This window comes from Lissotriton helveticus, chromosome 5_1 (genome assembly GCF_964261635.1).
Source record: "Lissotriton helveticus chromosome 5_1, aLisHel1.1, whole genome shotgun sequence".
NCBI classification, from domain to species: Eukaryota; Metazoa; Chordata; class Amphibia; order Caudata; family Salamandridae; genus Lissotriton; species Lissotriton helveticus.
This window is the reverse complement of record NC_136065.1, coordinates 1,726,841,144-1,726,860,016: the sequence shown is the minus strand read 5'-3', so window position 1 is coordinate 1,726,860,016 and position 18,873 is coordinate 1,726,841,144.

The following is an 18,873-nucleotide window of genomic DNA, read 5'->3' as shown; positions in this document are numbered from 1 at the left end:
CTCTGCAGCCATACTTCTATTGGATTTGCCTAGGCACCACTCTGCTTCCTCTGCTTTTAAGGAGATTCAGTGGCTGAGAGCAAAAAACAGAATCAAGTTTAATGCCCTCCACGACTCAGGACCTCCATTTTTGAAGAAATCCTTATCATGGTACATTCCAACAAGAAACCTAAGATCAGCAGGCTCCTTCAGAATAAGTCAGATAAAAAAAATCTAAATGGGGTGGCAGCAGCTTTGCGGTCAGAGCAGCCACATCCTGGAATCTCCTTCCACTGAATCTCAGGTCAGGTCCTTCCCTTCCCCAGTTTAGGAAACTTTTGAAGACTTGGCTCTTCAATCAGTAGGTCCTCTCTTCTGCCCATCGTTGCATATAAATTCAGCAACATGACACCTTCGGGTATACGTTGCGATTTACAAATGGCTTAACATAACATATTAGTGCCAATTAACATGTCCTCTGTACAATAAACATTTAGAGGGAAATATTCTGTCTTATTAATGTTCAATGTATACCCAGAAACCAAACATAATCTTGAATAAGTTTAGGTATAATGGGTATGGAGGTGATGGGATCTCAAGCATATAGGCTATCATCTGCATAAACAGAAAGTTTATTAGTTGTGTTATGAATAGTGAAACCTTTGTTATCTATTGAGTTACGAATGTGATATAGTAAAGGTTCATTAGCTAATTGAAATATTAGTGGGTACAATTGACAACCTCCTCTTGTGCCTTTAACCCCTTCGCTGCTAGGCATTTTTCCACCCCCTGAGCGAAGCCGTTTTTTTGGCTTTTTGTGTTAGTTCGTGCTTAGGTTCCTGTAACTTTCTGACCACATAAGGTATCCACACTATATTTCTGTCATTGTCTTCCAACATCATGAGAATTCTACAGGTACCCATGGTTTGTGGATTCCCCTGGAGGGGACCCAGAAATTAGCCAAAATACAGCTACATTTCATTTTTTTTAAAGGGAGAAACAATGCTGTTTTTTCTCTGCAATGGTATCTACAAAGGGTTTATGAGGCAGATAATAACCATTTTCCCACCTTTTAGGGACTGACAGAGTTTTGTCAGAAAACCAACCTTTTTTACACAGTTTTGTCATTTTACAGGGATATATTCTATTTTTGCTATTTTTTGTGCATTTAACCGTTTTCTAGTTAATGGTAAAAACGGGTATGGAAGCAATAATGGATCTTAGAAAGCTATACATTTTAGTACAATAGACAAAATTCTGAATCCAGCAAGGGGTCATATGTGTAGATCCTTCAAGGATTCTTCATAGAAACTAACAGTTAAATATAGGAAACATTTTAAATGAGTTGAAAAAAAACAGGCATTTGTGTCAACGTTTCACCTGTAACTTCTTCAAATTGTGACAGTTGTTTGAAAATAATATACCGTTACATCCACTGGACCTATCTGGTTGTGGGGATATATTTAAGATTTGTAGGTTCACCAAGAACCCAACGAACCCAGAGCCAGTAACTGACCAGCATCTTGCTTTGGTTTTTCATTCTGTACCGGGTATATAACAATTAATGGGGAAAAATATATACATGGAAAAATCGGTATGAAAGATTTCTATGTATTTCTGAAATTGGAACAAAATATCGAGTTTAGAGAGAGTAGTTATTTGCACATTTCCGAAATTATGAGTACCCATACTAGCATGAGAATTATAGGTCGTTTTTCAAAATGACTACTTTTTTACACATTGTCTTTCATTTGGAAGGCAGAAATGCATCAAATGTCAATGGGTAATAACAGTTTCTTTACAATTCTGTGTTACCCTAAGTCTCCCAATAAAAATGGTACCTCACTTGTGTGGGTAGGCCTAGTACCCGCAACAGGAAACTGCTCGAAACGCAACGTGGACACACCACATTTTCACAGTGAAAACTGACCCTTTTTTTGCAAAGTGCCTAGTTGTAGATTTTGAACCCTAGCTCTGCTGGCACCATGGGAAACCTAGCAAACCTATACATTTTTAAAAGTAAACACCCAGGGGAATCCAGGATGGGATGACTTGACTAGCTCTCACCAGGTTTTATTACCCAGAATTCTTTGCAAACATAAACATTGAAGAAAAGCAACACATTTTCCTCACATTTCTGTGGTGAAAGTTCTGGAATCTGCATGGATCCACACAATTCCACCCACCCGTGTTCCCCAATGTCTTCTGAGAAAAACGGTACCTCACTTGTGGGGGTAGGCCTAGTGCCCGTGACAGGAAACGGCCTAAACGCAACGTGGACACCCCACATTTTCATAGTGAAAACGGTCCCTATTTTTTTAACCCTAGCTCTGCAGCATCTAGGGAAACCTAGCAAACCTATACATTTTTGAAAACTAGATACCCAGAGGAATCAAGGATGGGGTGACTTGACTGGCTCTCACCAGTTCTGTTACCCAGAATCCCTTGCAAACCTAAAATTTTGTCCAGAAAAACAAATTTTCCTCACATTTCTGTGGTGGAAAGTTCTGTAATCAGCGTGGATCCACAAATTTCCTTCCACCCAGCATTCCCCCAGGTTTCCCCATACAAAATGGTACCTCATTCGCATTGGTGGGTCAAGTTCCCGCGACAGGCAAGGGCCCAAAACCTATTGAGGCAACATCAAAATTACCCATGTTATGTTAAATGTTACAGGGTTTGTAGAGCGCTCAAATCACCCGGGGGCATCACGGCGCTGCCTAGAAGTAAAGGATTCTGTGGAAGGAACACGGGGGGAGAAGTGAGTTAAAACAAAAAGGCTTTCAGTTGTTTTCTAAAAATACCGTAGCTAGGGATTTCTCGCAGTGTTTGGGGAAGCTGGTTCAAATATTCTGGAACGAGAAATGAAAAGGCTCTTCCGCCAGTCTGGGTAAGGTGAATTCGGGGCACTTGAAGAATACCCCGCGAGCTGGATCTAAGTCTCCTATAGGGGCAGTATTTGAAAAGTTTTCTTTGTAGGTAGAGGGGACCTCTATTATTCAGAGCATTGAAAGTTAAGCAGCAGATTTAAAAAAACAATCTTTTTCCCACCAACAGCCAGTGTAATTCCCTGAGCAACGGGATTGAGGGGGTACCCGCAGGGCGGTTCAGGATCATTCTAGCTGCTGTGTTTTGAACCACCTGCAGTTTGGCCAGGTGTGTTTGTCCTACTTCTGCCAGCAGGGCGTTACCGTAATCCAGGCGACTGGTTACCATCGCCTGCACTAATGTTCTTCGATGCAGGGTAGGTATGAATGGAAGGATTTTTTGTAAGAGTCGTATGCTATAATAGCATTCACTGGTCGTGGCCGCAATTTGGTCCTTAATGGATAGCTGTCAATCTACTTTTATTCCCAAGTTTTTCACTGACAGCTATGGGGTAGGGGCTGCGCCAAGTTGGGAGGGCCACCATTCATCTGACCAGATGTCTGAGGCTTTACCCATCAACATGATCTCAGTTTTTTCTGGATTTAATTGAAGGCAATTTCCGGTCATCCAGTCTGAAATCATCCTCATACCAGTGGAAAAACTGATTTTTTCTTGCTCAGGGTTTCTTCCGATGGTAAACATGAGCTGCGTGTCATCTACGTATGAAATGATCTCGCAGCCTAATTGTTCCACTACCCTTGCCAGGGGGGCCATGTATATATTAAAAAGGGTAGGGCTCAAACAGGAGCCCTGTGGGACACCTTTCTCCAGGGACATTTTTTCTGAGGAATAGGGGCCAAGACTAACTGTTTGGGTTCTCTCAGACAAGAAGTGCTGTAACCACTTCAGGGCTGTCTCCCTGACACCACACTTGGACTATCTCTCCGCTAGCTTTAAATGAGAGATGGTATCAAAAGCCGCGGAGAGATCTAAGAGAATCAGTATCGATGAGCCTCTTGCATCTATTGTCTGTCTGAGGGAATCTGTCACTGCCAGGATGGCGGTTTCCGTACTGAAACCCGGACGAAAGCCCGATTGAGATGGATCCAGGATTTCGTTTAGTTCCACATGGGAACTTAGCTAATACTTTCCAGCAGCTTTCCCAGGAGTGGCAACATGAGGAATGATACCGGTTGTTATAGAACTATTAAAGATATCACAGATTGCAGGCGCACAGCTCGTAGCTAGGAGAGCCATGATTTTTGGGGGGAACACATCTTATGGTTATGCAGATTTTGCTTTTAAGAGGCCTTTTATGACTTCTTCAGTGGTGGTTTGTTTGAAGCATCCCAAGGAGCTGCTTATTGCTCTTCCCCTAGCCTCAAGATTGGACAGAGTTTCGGAAACTAAGGGGGTTACCTGAGGGAAATTATCATAGATTCTAGATATCTTATCCTGAAAATAGGTTGCCAATGAATTGCATAGGTTCTGGGATTCGGGTGGAGATTGGTTACAAGCTTTGGGGGATGAAAAATCTTTTACTATGCTGAACAGGGTTTTTGTGGAGTTACTGGCTTGTTCTATCTGTTTGATAATAAAAGTGCGTCTTGCTGCTTTCAGGTTCAGATGATATCTGGCCAGAGACTGTCTGTACAGTAGTTTATTATCCTGGACTTACTTGCCCGTCAGGTTCTTTCTAATCGCTTGCATCTGACTGTTTCTATCCTGAGCTCCTCTGTATACCAGGGAGTCGAGATTCGCTGTTGGGTGGAACAATATTTTTGGGGTATGATCTTATCAAGGGCAGATTCTAGTGCCCCATTGAAAGCCTCCAGAGTGTTGGGAGCCTCCATTAGGATGTTAGCTAATTCTGGGTGGTAGACGTCATTGAAAGCTTCTAAAGTAAGATTACGCCATGGCCTACGCAGTTCAGGCGTTTTCCTTTTTTTGTGTGGTTGTCCCATTCTTTGTCACCCCTGAAGGATGAAGAAAGTGATCATTGAATGATCAGTCCAAGTCAGGGGTTGGGGGGGGGTCACATCTCAGTTGGTCGTAATTGGAGAACACTAGATCAAGTAGATGACCAGCTCGATGTGTGGGGCCTACCACTCTTTGTATGAGTCCATTTGTTCCAGCGAGGAGAGGAGTTTGTTAACCTCTGAATTTGAGGAGTTTTCCCCATGGAAATTAAAATTGCCTAGCAGCAAAAACTTGTTAGCTGCAAGTGCATGTAGGGCTATATGTTCAACCAGAAGTTCAGAAAAGTTGGCTTTGGATCCATGGGGCCGATAGATGGAAGACCCATCGCAAAACAACCTGGTTTTGCAAGGGGCTCCAATGAGTTTTTGGCCCCAGGCTCGGCGGCCATCTAGGGAAACCTACTATACTTACACATTTATGAAAACTAGATACCCTGAAGAGTCTAGCGAGGTATGGCTTTTGTGGGTCCCCCAACGTTTTTCTACCCAGAATCCGTTGCAAACTTCAAATTTAGCTGAAAGAATCACTTTTTTCTCAAACTTCTGTTTAGGAAAGTTGTGAAATCTGTGTGGATCCACAAATTTCCTCCCATCTAGCGTTCCCCCAGGTCTCTTGATGAAAATGGTACCTCACTCGCGTGGGTGGGTCAAGTACCCATGACAGGCAAGGGCCCAAACCTATTGAGGTGACATCAAAATTACCCATTGCAGAACAACCTGTTTTTGCAAGGGGGGTCCCATGAGTTTTTGGCCCGGGCTCGGCGGCCATCTAGGGAATCCTACCAAACCTCCACATTTCTGAAAACTAGACACCCAAGGGAGTCCAGTGAGGTATGGCTTGTGTGGGTCCTCCAACGTTTTCCTACCCAGAATCCCCTGCAAACCTCAAATTTAGCTGAAAAATGCACTTTTTTTCTCAAATTTCTGTGTGGGAAAGTTCTGGAATCTCCGTCGATCCACAAAATTCCTTCCACCCAGCATTCCCCCGGGTATCCCTATAAAAATGGTACTTCACTCACTTAGGTGGGCCAAGTATCAGCGACAGGCAAGGGCCCAAAACCTATTGAGGCAACATCAAAATTACCTACCTCAAAACAACCTAGTTTTGCAAGAGGGTCCCATGAGTTTCTGGCTCCGGGCTCGGCGGCCTTCTAGGGAAACTTACAAAAACCACACATTTCTGAAAACTAGACACCCGCGCGAGTCCAGCGAGGTATGGCTTACGTGGATCCCCCAACGTTTTCCTTCCCACAATCCCCTGCAAACCTCAAATTTAGCTGAAAAAACCCACTTTTTTTCAAATTTCTGTGCAGGGAAGTTCTGAAATCTACGTATATCCACAAAGTTCCTCCCATTTAACAAGAAATAAAACACAAACCAATTGCAACTTGATACGAAACTATAACTACAAAAAGAACAGCAGTAACTAAATACATCTTTCTATTGCCAAACGTGAAACTGAACAACAACTATATAAAACAATACAGACCAGGCAGTACACTATTAGACTCACGGTTGCTCTCAAAAACTCTTTTGAGTGTGATACAATCGGAAACATGTGGGCACACATATCCCAGGATTAGAAGAAGAATCGGCATAGTGCATACAACTCTCCTTCTGCATACCTCCTCACAACCAGACTCTACATCTCTTACGGGGATTGTGTTTTTGGGCGTGGGAGGAATTAAATCAGGAAAGTGTCGATCTTTCAATCTAGCCACATCCTCTACCTCTCCAAATCTAGGAACACTTGCCTGTTCCACAACAACAAGGCTGCCTATCACAGACTCCTGAAACTGAACAAAAGTAATCTTTGACGCAGGAGAACACTTCTTGAACACAGCAAAAGCATTGAAAGTTGCTCAATTGAACAGATGGATGGCCAACTTATTATACCAAATGTAAGCCTTCCGAACAGCAGTGTAAGGTTCCAAACTCTGATCTACTCTATCAACACCACCCATGTGCTTATTGTATTCTACAATGCACACAGGTTTGCGCACTTTAGCAACCTGAAACCAAACAGTCACAGGTGAAGTACTCTCATCATGAATGGAAATCAGCATGTACACACACACCCTGTCCACAAATTTCACAGGTAGCAGTTCTTCACTACGCAAGGCACTGCACTGTCCCCTCTGAAGCTTTTTGCAAACAAGCTCTTTTGGGTAACCTTTACGGATAGAGCAGATTGTACCACAAGCAAAAGTGTCCACTTTAAACAGTTCCTTAAACAATTGCACAGCAGTGTAGAAGATATCAAGGTACAAATGGTGGCATCTGTTAAACAGTTCTCTATCAAGATCCCACACAACTGTTTATGAATCTCCAAAAGTGGACGGACAACCAGGGGAGTCAATAGTTCAATCCCTACCAGTGTACACCCGGAAATGATAGACATTTCCTGTCCTACTCTCAGACAACATATGCATCTTAATTCCATAATGTGCCCTCTTGCTAGGAATATACTGATTAAAAACCAAACGGCTCATGAACAGGACCAAACACTCATCAACACGTATTTTTTTCCCTGGAGCATAGATCTCCGAAAATCGATCCACCAAGTGATCAAGAACAGGCCGAATCTTAAAAAGATGGTCACAGTCGGGGTGATCTTGTGGCATCGCCAAAGCATTATCAACAAAATGCAGCATCCGAAGCAAAAGTAAATACCGATCATGACTCATAATTGCAGGAAATATGGCAGTTGCCATCAAGGGACTGGTAGACCAATATGAAGCCATAGATGTCTTCCTTATCAAGGCCATCAAAAAAGTCAAACCCCAAAACTTCTTCATCTCATCCAGATTTGCGGGAATCTACCGGGTAGCTCTAGAGCAGGGCCTAAGTCTGGAACTGGTGTCCCTCAAACACTGTTCGGCATACAAATTAGCTTGCTTAACAATCTCAGCCAAAAATACATCATCCATTAACAACCGAAAAAACTGTATAGGCAAAAAAACTTCACTATCCACTCTACACCCTGCATCACCACTAAAGGCAGGCAACACCGGCTGCACCATGTTTGGATTAACCCAGAGTCCAGCACTTCCAGTAGGAAGTCTTGCAACCTCAGGCTGCAATACCGATGTCTCCTGCGGCACCATCGACACATCAGTGTCCTCCTCTAAAACAGGTACTTCATCCGCACTGAGAGTAGCTTCATTTGCACTGAGAGTAGCTTCTTCATCAGATGATTCCTCGTGGACAGAAAACTCACTGCCAGAATCATGCACTGCCTCCTCTCCCACGGACTCATAATCCTGCTCAGAGATAGATTCAAAAAGCATACCAACTACCTGCTGAGCAGTAATTCTACGGCTACCCATAATCCTTACTAATTAAGGTAACTTGCCAAACAAGTCAACAACAACAAACAATTTGTAAAATAAGCAATAAACAAAATGTATCTTTATCACAAAGACCTATATACTCTAAAACTAAACCACTCACTTGACAGAATCAGCTAGACTCACCACCACCTACTCTGCACAGACCCAGTAAGGATCAACAATATCCCACTAAAAAAGAAATAGAAAAAAGAAAATTACACATGCAAAAACATCGCAAAGAATTTCATGCTCATAACACTAACTAAATATGCTGCCTCAAAAAAAATGAATTCATGCATTACAATAATACTAATTTGGAGTAAACACAACAAAAATGTTTTTCTTACCAAATAAATGCAATTACGCAAAACTGCAGAACAACCACTGCTGAAACCACAAACAAGATTCAAAAGCTTTACACTAGAATAAAAAGGAGATAAAAACATTACACTTACCTATGCAAATATTGCACCAGTCCACACACAATCCACCAACCAAGTTAAGGGGTAGGTGGGCCTAAGAGTACAAATAAAATATTCACCCCCGTTAAAGGGGAGCAACTCTTGCCCAAGAGGCCACTCCCCAACACCAAAATAAAAAATAACTGGTGTCTAGTGGCTTCTGCCCCCTGGGCATAAAAACATACTGCTGATCTGCCACCCAAAGAGGGCAGAATCAGCAAAATTAATGCTCCTAAAGAGGATCAAGCCTTGCCCAAGGGGCCTCTCCCCACAAATAAATCTCTGGAGGTCTACAGGGCCCAATTTGTAAAAGAAATGGCGAGATCTGCCCCCCACCAGGGGGCCAGCCAGCCAAAAACAATGACCCCAAAGGGGAGCGACCCTTGTCCAAGGGGCCACTCCCCACAAATTAATCCCTGGGGGTCTAGTGGGCCAGTAAATAAAAAATGGCAATATCTGCCCAGCTGGCGGGGCGCGGGGGGGGGGACAGCCAGCCAAAAACATTGCCCCAAAGGGGCTACTCTCCACAAATTAATTCCTGGTGGTCTATTGGGCCACTAAATACAATAAAATGATGAGATCTGCCCCCCCCAGGGGGCAGACAGCCAAAAACATTGCCCCCAAGGGGTAGCAACCCTTGCCCAAGGGGCCACTCCCCACAGAATAATCCCTGTTGGTGTACTGGGCCACTCCATGTTATGTTACTATGTACTGGGCCACTCCATGTTATGTTATGTTATGTTAAATGCACTTGTTAAGCGCACGTACACCAAACGGTTTCATGGCGCTGGCGGCAACGGGGAGGATGCAGCGGCAGGGAATTAACTTGTTTCCTGAACTGTACATAGAAGTTACAGACCTCAGCTCTACAGTAAGCGAGATCCAAAACTGCGAGGCCAAAACAGCAAATCTTAGTCCCCCATGTTTCTTGCATTTGAATGGTGGAACAGCCAGCAAATTCAAGTGGGAAGAGCGCAGGTCCCGAGACGGAGGATAGCGCTGAATCCTGGAAGAGATGAATGCTGGACTATTACCAAAGAGGGATTTAGAGATGGTACATCCCAGCTTGAAGGCACAGCATTTAGCCACAGGAAGCCAATGTAGACTCTTCATCAGCGGTCTAACATGGGAGAGTCTGGGCTGACGCAAAATCAGCCTGGCCGCTTGGTTCTGAACCAGCTGTAAACGATATAGCTGATATGCTGGGATACCAACATACAATGAGTTGGCATAATCAACACAGGAGATTACCAGAGCTAGGATGACCAAGGTCAAGGCTTCAGTGGTCAAGAATCTACTTATCTTCCGAATTCTTCGCAATTAAAAGAAGCAAGCAGAGACCACCGAGCCAATCTGGGCTTTCATAGACAGATCATTACTGATCACAATGCCCAGACTTTTGGTAAAGCCTGCTGGGGATGCAGGATTTCCCAGCAATGGAGGCCAAAAGTTGGAGTTCCAAGGGTTGGCTGACTCTGGCGAGATCTGCCTCCCTAGAGGGGTGCAGACAGCAAAATAACACTGCCCCCAAGGGGGAGCGACCCTTGCCGAAGGGGCCACTCCCCACAAATTAATCCCTGGTGGTCTAGAATGCAACTACATACAAAATGGCAAGATCTGCCCCCCCAGGGGGACGCAGATAGGCAAAAACATTGCCCCCAAGGGTGAGCGACCCTTGCTCAAGAGGCCACTCCCCACCAATTAATCCCTGGTGGTCTAATGGGCCACTAAATAAACAAAAATGGCGAGATTTGCCCCCCCCGGTGGCAGACAGCCAAAACCAATGCCCCCAAGGGGTAGCAACCCTTGCCCAAGGGGCCACTCCCCACAGAATAATCCCTGTTGGTGTACTGGGCCACTCCATGTTATGTTACTATGTACTGGGCCACTCCATGTTATGTTATGTTATGTTAAATGCACTTGTTAAGCGCACGTACACCAAACGGTTTCATGGCGCTGGCGGCAACGGGGAGGATGCAGCGGCAGGGAATTAACTTGTTTCCTGAACTGTACATAGAAGTTACATACCTCAGCTCTACAGTAAGCGAGATCCAAAATTGCGAGGCCAAAACAGCAAATCTTAGTCCCCCATGTTTCTTGCGTTTGAATGGTGGAATAGCCAGCACATTCAAGTGGGAAGAGCGCAGGTCCCGAGACGGAGGATAGCGCTGAATCCTGGAAGAGATGAATGCTGGACTATTACCAAAGAGGGCTTTAAAGATGGTACATCCCAGCTTGAAGGCACAGCATTCAGCCACAGGAAGCCAATGCAGACTCTTCATCAGCGGTCTAACATGGGAGAGTCTGGGCTGACGACAAACCAGCCTGGCCGCTTGGTTCTGAACCAGCTGTAAACGATATAGCTGATATGCTGGGATACCAACATACAATGAGTTGGCATAATCAACACAGGAGATTACCAGAGCTAGGATGACCAAGGTCAAGGCTTCAGTGGTCAAGAATCTACTTATCTTCCGAATTCTTCGCAATTAAAAGAAGCAAGCAGAGACCACCGATCCAATCTGGGCTTTCATAGACAGATCATTACTGATCACAATGCCCAGACTTTTGGTAAAGCCTGCTGGGGATGCAGGATTTCCCAGCAATGGAGGCCAAAAGTTGGAGTTCCAAGGGTTGGCTGACTCTCGCGAGATCTGCCTCCCTAGAGGGGCGCAGACAGCAAAAAAACAATGCCCCCAAGGGGGAGCGACCCTTGCCGAAGGGGCCACTCCCCACAAATTAACCCCTGGAGGTCTAGAATGCAACTACATACAAAATGGCAAGATCTGCCCCCCCAAGGGGACGCAGATAGGCAAAAACATTGCCCCCAAGGGTGAGCAATCCTTGCTCAAGAGGCCACTCCCCACCAATTAATCCCTGGTGGTCTAATGGGCCACTAAATAAACAAAAATGGCGAGATTTGCCCCACCCCCAGGTGGCAGACAGCCAAAACCAATGCCCCCAAGGGAGAGCTACCCTTGTCTAAGTGGCCGCTCCCCATACACATATCCCTGGTGGTCTAATGAGTCACTTTAATTTAAAAAAAATGGTGCGATCTGCCCCCTAGGGGGCAGACACAGTCAAAACATATTGCCCCAAACAGGGAAGCGACCCTTGCCCAAGGGGCCGCTCCCCCCAAACAGATAATCAGTTTCTGTATTAAAACCTCCCTGGCATCTAGTGGGCATTCCTGCTCCACGATCGCACGATCGTGCAGCAGGAATGCTCATAAGAGGCATCAGGGGAAAGGAAAACCCTTTCCTTTCCCCTGATGCCTCTTTTTTTAAATCGCCCCTCCCACGAGGAGAAACTCACCTCCTCTGTCTCCCGCGCGCTGGAAGCAAATGGCTTCCAGCGCATTGGGAATCCCCTAATGGGAAGCGCCTCGTGCGCTGATATCATTAGATGATGCGGAGAGGAGGCGGGGGGAGGCAGGGGAAGGGCTTCCCCTGCCATCCCCACCATAAAGGGCAGTCCACGTGGGGAGCGCCAGCGCTTCCCCCATTGGTGGATGCTAGTACGGCAGGGAACCATCCAACGTGCACGCCCACCTTGACGTCGGACGGCTCCCAGCTGTCTGACGCACGGGAGGGGTTAAATAAAGAAAAAATGTAGAATTAATGCTATTAACATCTATAGTTGCCCTCGGAGTAGAATATTATGCTCTAACAATGGAAATATATGTAGTACCGAAACAGAATGTTCCCATAGTTTTTACCCAAAACTTCCAATTAATTTTACCAAATGCTTTTTCAGCATCAAATGCTAAGACACCACTAGGATTATGAGTTTTAATTTTATGGAGAGCAGCAATAGCATGACAAACAAGTCTAGTGTTGTGTGTATAACACCTGTCTGGTCTGATTGAATACTAGCATTTAGTATAGGAGATAATCTAGTTGCAAAAATCTTGGCATATATTTTACAATTTCGGTTAATAAGAGAAATGGGACAGTAGTTTTGAAGTAGTTTGTGATCTTTATCTGGTTTAGGGAGAACAATAATTGTTGCATCTTTAAAAGATCCTTTAATAGAAGCATTGGCCACAAAATCCAGAAATAAAGATAAAAGCACTGGAGATAATTGACCAGTGAAGGTTTTTTAGAATGCTGCTGGAATACCACCATCAGGTCCTGGTGATGTTTTGGAATTTAAAGATTTAATTGCAGAGCTTACTTCCTGTATAGTTAAAGGGCTGTCAAGAGTAGTTCTGTCAATAAATGATAATGGTGGTAAATTGCAATGGTGTAGAGCGTAATCTATAGTTGTTGATCATCCTGAGGTTTGCTATACAGATTTGAGTAAAACTGTTGACATTTTTTAGCTAACTCTATGGTGGATAGTAGCAGTTGTCCTGTGGATTTATGAATGGCATAGATCTGATTTGCAGCATTTTTAATATATAAATTATTAGCAAATATACAACCAGTTTTATTAGCATTAAATTGGAAATTGACTTGTTGTTTGCAGAGATAAAGGCTTGATCGCCTATTGTATTTGTAACAAACATTTTGTATTTCTTTTTTAAATTTCATATCTGAGGAAGTTATAAACTGTTTCTCAGCTATAACAATGTGTTGTTCTAATGATGATAATCTGCCATTAAATGACGTATTCTCCTATGCCAGTATAGAAATAGTAATACTTCTTATATATGCTTTAAAAGAATACCAATGCATAATTTTGGATGTATCTTCAGTATTATTTTTACGGAAATAATCAGTGATAGAAGATAATATTTGTTGTTGATTTGAATCAGAGAGTGCAATATCAGTATTCATTCTCCATCTGGGTGTAGGTTGAAGAATGTCAGTTAACATTAGGGAGAACGAGATTAAAGAGGGTCTGATATATTAATAGGTTCTTTTCTGGGATTAGAAATCATATGAGTTACATTTCGGGAAGATAATAAAAAGTCTATACTAAATATAAAATCAGAACAAATATAGCAAAGTAAATAATTAACAAAAAATAGTAAAACTGAAATAGCAGCTAGTCGATCTTAGTACAGGATAAACAACATAAGATTCACTCTACAAAATATTTGTCTAGATAAGGTGCTCATTAACAGAAACATCCATACTTAGGGGGCGATTACGATGATGGTGGTAAGGGATCCAATGTCACTTTTTGTCAGTCCAAACACCTGCTTCCCTGGAGGTCCGACAGCCTAATTATGAGGACAACGAGAAGACCATGGAGATGGTGCAGGCCTTTACACATTATTACAAACTGCCTTTCAGACTTCACGAAAATTGGCACTGCGATGGGAAAGTCCCAAAAAGTACCAGCACAGCATGAAATTCTATGCATGCACACGGGGGGGGGGGCACATGTTATGCCCCCGGTGAGCATTCACAGGGCGTGGGGTATGGATGAAAATAGGAAAATGAATGGATGAATGAACAGTTGCTTGGATAAATAAATAAGGGAGCTGTTCTGGAAAGGGGTATGCTGCTGACTCATTTCGCTTATTTGGTTTTATAATTATCAAAGCCATGGTTCAAAGTGGGGGGTATTTTAATTTTTGGCCTACTCCCTTCACTCACTGCATTTGTTCAGCGAGGGAGACGTGTCCCAACCAACATCATTCATCACCCCCCTCCAGTCCCTGCCCATGGCATTTCAACATTCATGAAATAAGTGCAGTATAGTTGAAGTCCTGACTAGAGTGTCGGCTGGGTAATTTGCATCTACTTCAGTTAATGCGGCATTTACAAAGTTTGCAATGCATTGTAAACTTAACACACAAGTTGTGTTTCCCTTCATCCATTCAGTTACCTCTTAGTACTTCACTCCTTTATTCTTTCCTAAGTACTTCCGTTCCAGCCAATCCCAAAAATTGAAAAATCCATTTTTGGCACACACCAAATTTTATGGCCATGTGAATTGATTCATAAATACATTTCATGGTTTCCAATAACAGATTTATGCCTGTTCAAATTTTCCCTTTCGACTTTTGTCAACTACAGTGACTGAATAAGCCAAAGCTTAGTCACATGACAATGATCAGTGACACCCCACTATTCTGTAGCAAAAGCACTACCTACCCGGCCCAATCCCCCTGCCATACCCTGCAGTAGAGTAAATAAAGTTTCCTTTCCTTATTGCCCAGGGAATTAATTTATTGAAAATATTTTGTGGTGGAGGACAGGGCCAGTGAGTAAAGTGGGGCTAAGTGCCTGATTTCAAGTTTGGGATATTCTGTGATGAACGTGCCAAATACAATCTATACATCCCATTCCTTTCCCTGTAGTGCTGTGCATCGTTTTTCCCACTGTCCACTTATGGTATACAGGATATCCGCATTTTATATGTGACATGTGTGGCGTAGTATCTTATTTATTATTCATCTGCTACCTTTTTCGAGTCAGGGTAGAATGTGGAAGGCATTTTGAGAAGAGCAGGGTCATAGGAATTAAAGTAAGATAATTGTCCACTACAGCTGTTCCAGCTGCAGACTGCAGAGAGTAGCAAATTACTCGACGTGCTGGCTAGCATGCCTCCATTAATTTAGCACAACAACTTGTACTCCATAGCCCAAAATGCCCTACTCATTAATGAGAGTTAATTTATTTTTCCATACAAAATATGAACTGATACTGTGCCACTCAATATTTAATGTTAAACAAGTGCTTACTCAGAGTATTGTTTACAATTTGTCTTTTTTTCTTTTTGTTTTTGACCCGATATGGCTAAACCTGTTGGTCCAAAAGCTATATGACGTAGCAGCGCTATGTGGAACTCAGTGAAGTAGCAAAAATACTCCACCACCCTATGCCGAGTTCCACAGGCAGGTGGAGTTCCTTGTAACACCCATTTGTGTGATGTTTTCTCCGTAGGGCAAGACAAATTTAGTTTTCGGGCGGAAAAATTACACAGATGGAACTCCGCGGTCACGCATGGGCGCGGCCATTTAGTTTCTCACTCTGTTTATGTTGCTGGAGTCAACTTTTTGATCCTTCTTGAATACTTGCAATCCTATTCTAAAACTTTTTTTCCCAATCTTTTTTATTTATCATTTTACCCTTAGTATTTCTGAGTGTTTATTTTACATTTCTTTCTTCGTTTTTGTGTGTTTTTGGTGAGTTTTGTAGTTTAATTTTTCTCTTTACTTTCTTCCTAATTTTCTTTACTTCCTTTCCTCTTATTCCTATATACCATGCAACATTGCAAATAAGGGAGCCCCAAAAAGTCTGCAACCAAGAGCCATCTTACTCGCGGAAGCGGCGCCAGGAAGGGATGCAGCCCGTGCTTTGTTTTTCAAGCTGGAGGTGGCAGTGCTGTTTTTTTTACATCCTGTGCCACCTCCCCTCCACCCTGGCAGCTGGCAGTAGACCTGGGTCTGGGTACGAACTCCAGGAGTACCAGCAGCGCTAGGCGATGGCGTACTCGGCAGTGTATCGCTGCTCTGGGATCCAACACACCCATAATCAGCTGACACACTGGTAGTCTGACATCCTGGACCGAGAGCAGGACCTGCTGGATCTGCAAGGGGTTGAGGTCGGGGGGCTCTGTGAGTAGCTATTTTTAACACTATTATTATTACTTGTGTGTTCTATGCTATTGCTAATAGTTTTTCCAAAATAGCAAGGATGCTGCTCACATGCAAGTAAGTTAAGTTAACAAATATCATGTGATCGTACAGTTATTCTAATCTAGACAGGTGTTCCACGCTACCTAATCATACTTGTTGGCTCTTGCCTGGGCTAAATTTGTAAGAAATTAAGTAATGCAGAGACTCCTTTGTCCTGTCACTAAGATAGTGGTAGTTAGTATTAGTAATTTAGTGTCTCTCATCCTCTCACTTCAGGTCTTGGAGCATTTTTTGTAGCTCAAATAGCAACCAACCAATTTGGTATATGCATGCGTCCATCTATGCATTTAAAGAAAAAATGCAGACTTAGGGGCTGATTCCGATCCTGGAAAAACGCTGTACAAATCGTGGTATGGAGCATTTTCCCCATACAACTCGTACTTGTAAGGAGGCCCCTACAACATAGGAAGTATGATCCATACAAATAGACGCACTCCATACAAATTGTAAAAAAGACCATACAACTCATATATACAAGCAATTCCGATTCGGATTGCTCTGTACGCGATGTTCCCATGTATTCCAGGCAGCAGTTTACAACCCGGCAAGTACGATTCGTACAAACGGCACTCCGTACGGCTCTTTTTTTTACAAAAGCCAAAAAGTGCCGGAAAAACCTAGTACGCCCCGAAAACAGTACGAGACAGACCCCCCATGTACACCTCGTACACCCCATGAATACAGGGGTACCGTGCTTATGTACGATGCATAGGGATGACACAGAAAGTGGGGTACGGTGCGTACATACGTGATGAGGGGGTACTGGTCGTGTATGCACTGTACAAGCACCGTACCCCAAAATCGCCTGTGTACGCACCATACCCCAAAATCGCGTATGTACGCACCGTACTCCAAAATCTCATAAGTACACACCGTACCCCAAAATCACCTGTGTACGCACCGAACCCCAAAATCGCGTATGTACGCACCGTACCCCAAAATCGCCTGTGTACGCACCGTACCCCATAATCGCGTATGTATGCACCGTACCCCAAAATCGCGTATGTACGGTGCGTACATGCGCGATGTTGGGGTATGCACCATGCACACGCCCCGCCTGTGGGGGGACCCCTGTACGCTTCATACCCCTATACGACCCGTACCCCGGTATGAGTCATACCCCCAGAAGGAGTCATACCAGGGTACGAGGTGTATAGGGGTTCGCTTCGTTGCCCGGTACGAGTCATTCCCCGTATACAGGCCATTTTCCATACAAATCGTATGCTGACAACCCGGTACGAATCATACTTGACGGGTTGGACAGCCTTTTTACAAATTGTATGGTCTTTTTTACAAGTCCATGTCGTACAGCTTTTCCCGATCCGATTTGTAAGGATTGGGCAGATCTGTATGTATTTTTCCCGTACGAATCGTACTACACGGGTTGGAAGGGACTTTTACAATTTGTATGGAAAAAAATACAAATCCTATTTGTATGGAAAATAAAAATCCAGGATCAGAATCGGCCCCATAGTGAATTGGCCCATCAAAGGGGGTTGAAATTGCCATTGAGATGAGAAGAAGCAAACATAATTTGTTGCAACTTATTAGTAATTCCAAAATATTTGGAATAGGGCTAGATAGGTTTAGGAGACTTGGAATAGGATAGGATGGGCCGCAATACTAGTCTACTACTAGTCGATCTGATTTAGAAAAGTTTAATGTTATTGCGATTGCCTTTTTCTGTCAAAAAATCTTTTTTAAAGAGATTATTTATTTACTACCAATCTTTTTATGTCTTTATGTCCTACATCAGCATCCAGGGGCAAGAAAAGGTCTGAGGTGGGAGAGAGAGCTGGAGGTGCCTTTTAATCCATACGTTCCTCGGCCGATGGCTTTGCTCGCCCCAGTAAGTCCTACTGTTGTTAACATTAATATTTATTTCTATAAATTTTAACCGCTCCTTATTTTGAATTATTTCTATCCATTTCCTAATTTTTATCCAAATCCTCTTCAATCTATCCATTTCAAATTTTTTGTTATCCCAGCATTATCATATGTATTTACTTTCTATGTTCCTGTTCTTTACTCTGTACTTTACTTAAAACTGTCACTCTGTATACTAGTCTGTCTGTAGCTTCCTTTCTTCTGCTTTATCAGTCAGCTTTCCATCTCCCTTATATTATATTTTGTGGACTGCCTTATGGTGGTACTGTGTAAGACTCTAAGAACCCATTACTAATACTGCTACTTTACTGTGTAGATTGCATACCCAAATAAGGTTTTATTCTATGCATGTTTGTTGAGATGAGGATGGATACTTTCTTTTACTTTCTCATGCTCAATAGTAAAATGAGAGAGTGGCCATGGTCACGTTGGACACCCGAAAGGTGTGTCTTCTTCGCTAGCCCTAATTTATTAGCAGGAGTTGGTGAACGGCCATCAGTGGAACTGGAAGGGAGGCCCTATTGCATTTGCCAACCAAGACCATATGTTCAGTCCACTCTTTTATTTATTTTCAAAACCTCAGATTCATCAATAGCTCTAGCCACTCCTTTACAGTTTGTCTTCAGGCTTTTCAAAAACTGCCACCAACAAAATGCCCAACCTGATATTTTTGATAGAAGATACTGTTTGTATCTGAATTGTAGTTTTCAACGGAGTGCCAAAGTGATCTACAGTTGGAAATCCATTTGTTGGATTCTAATGCCCTCACA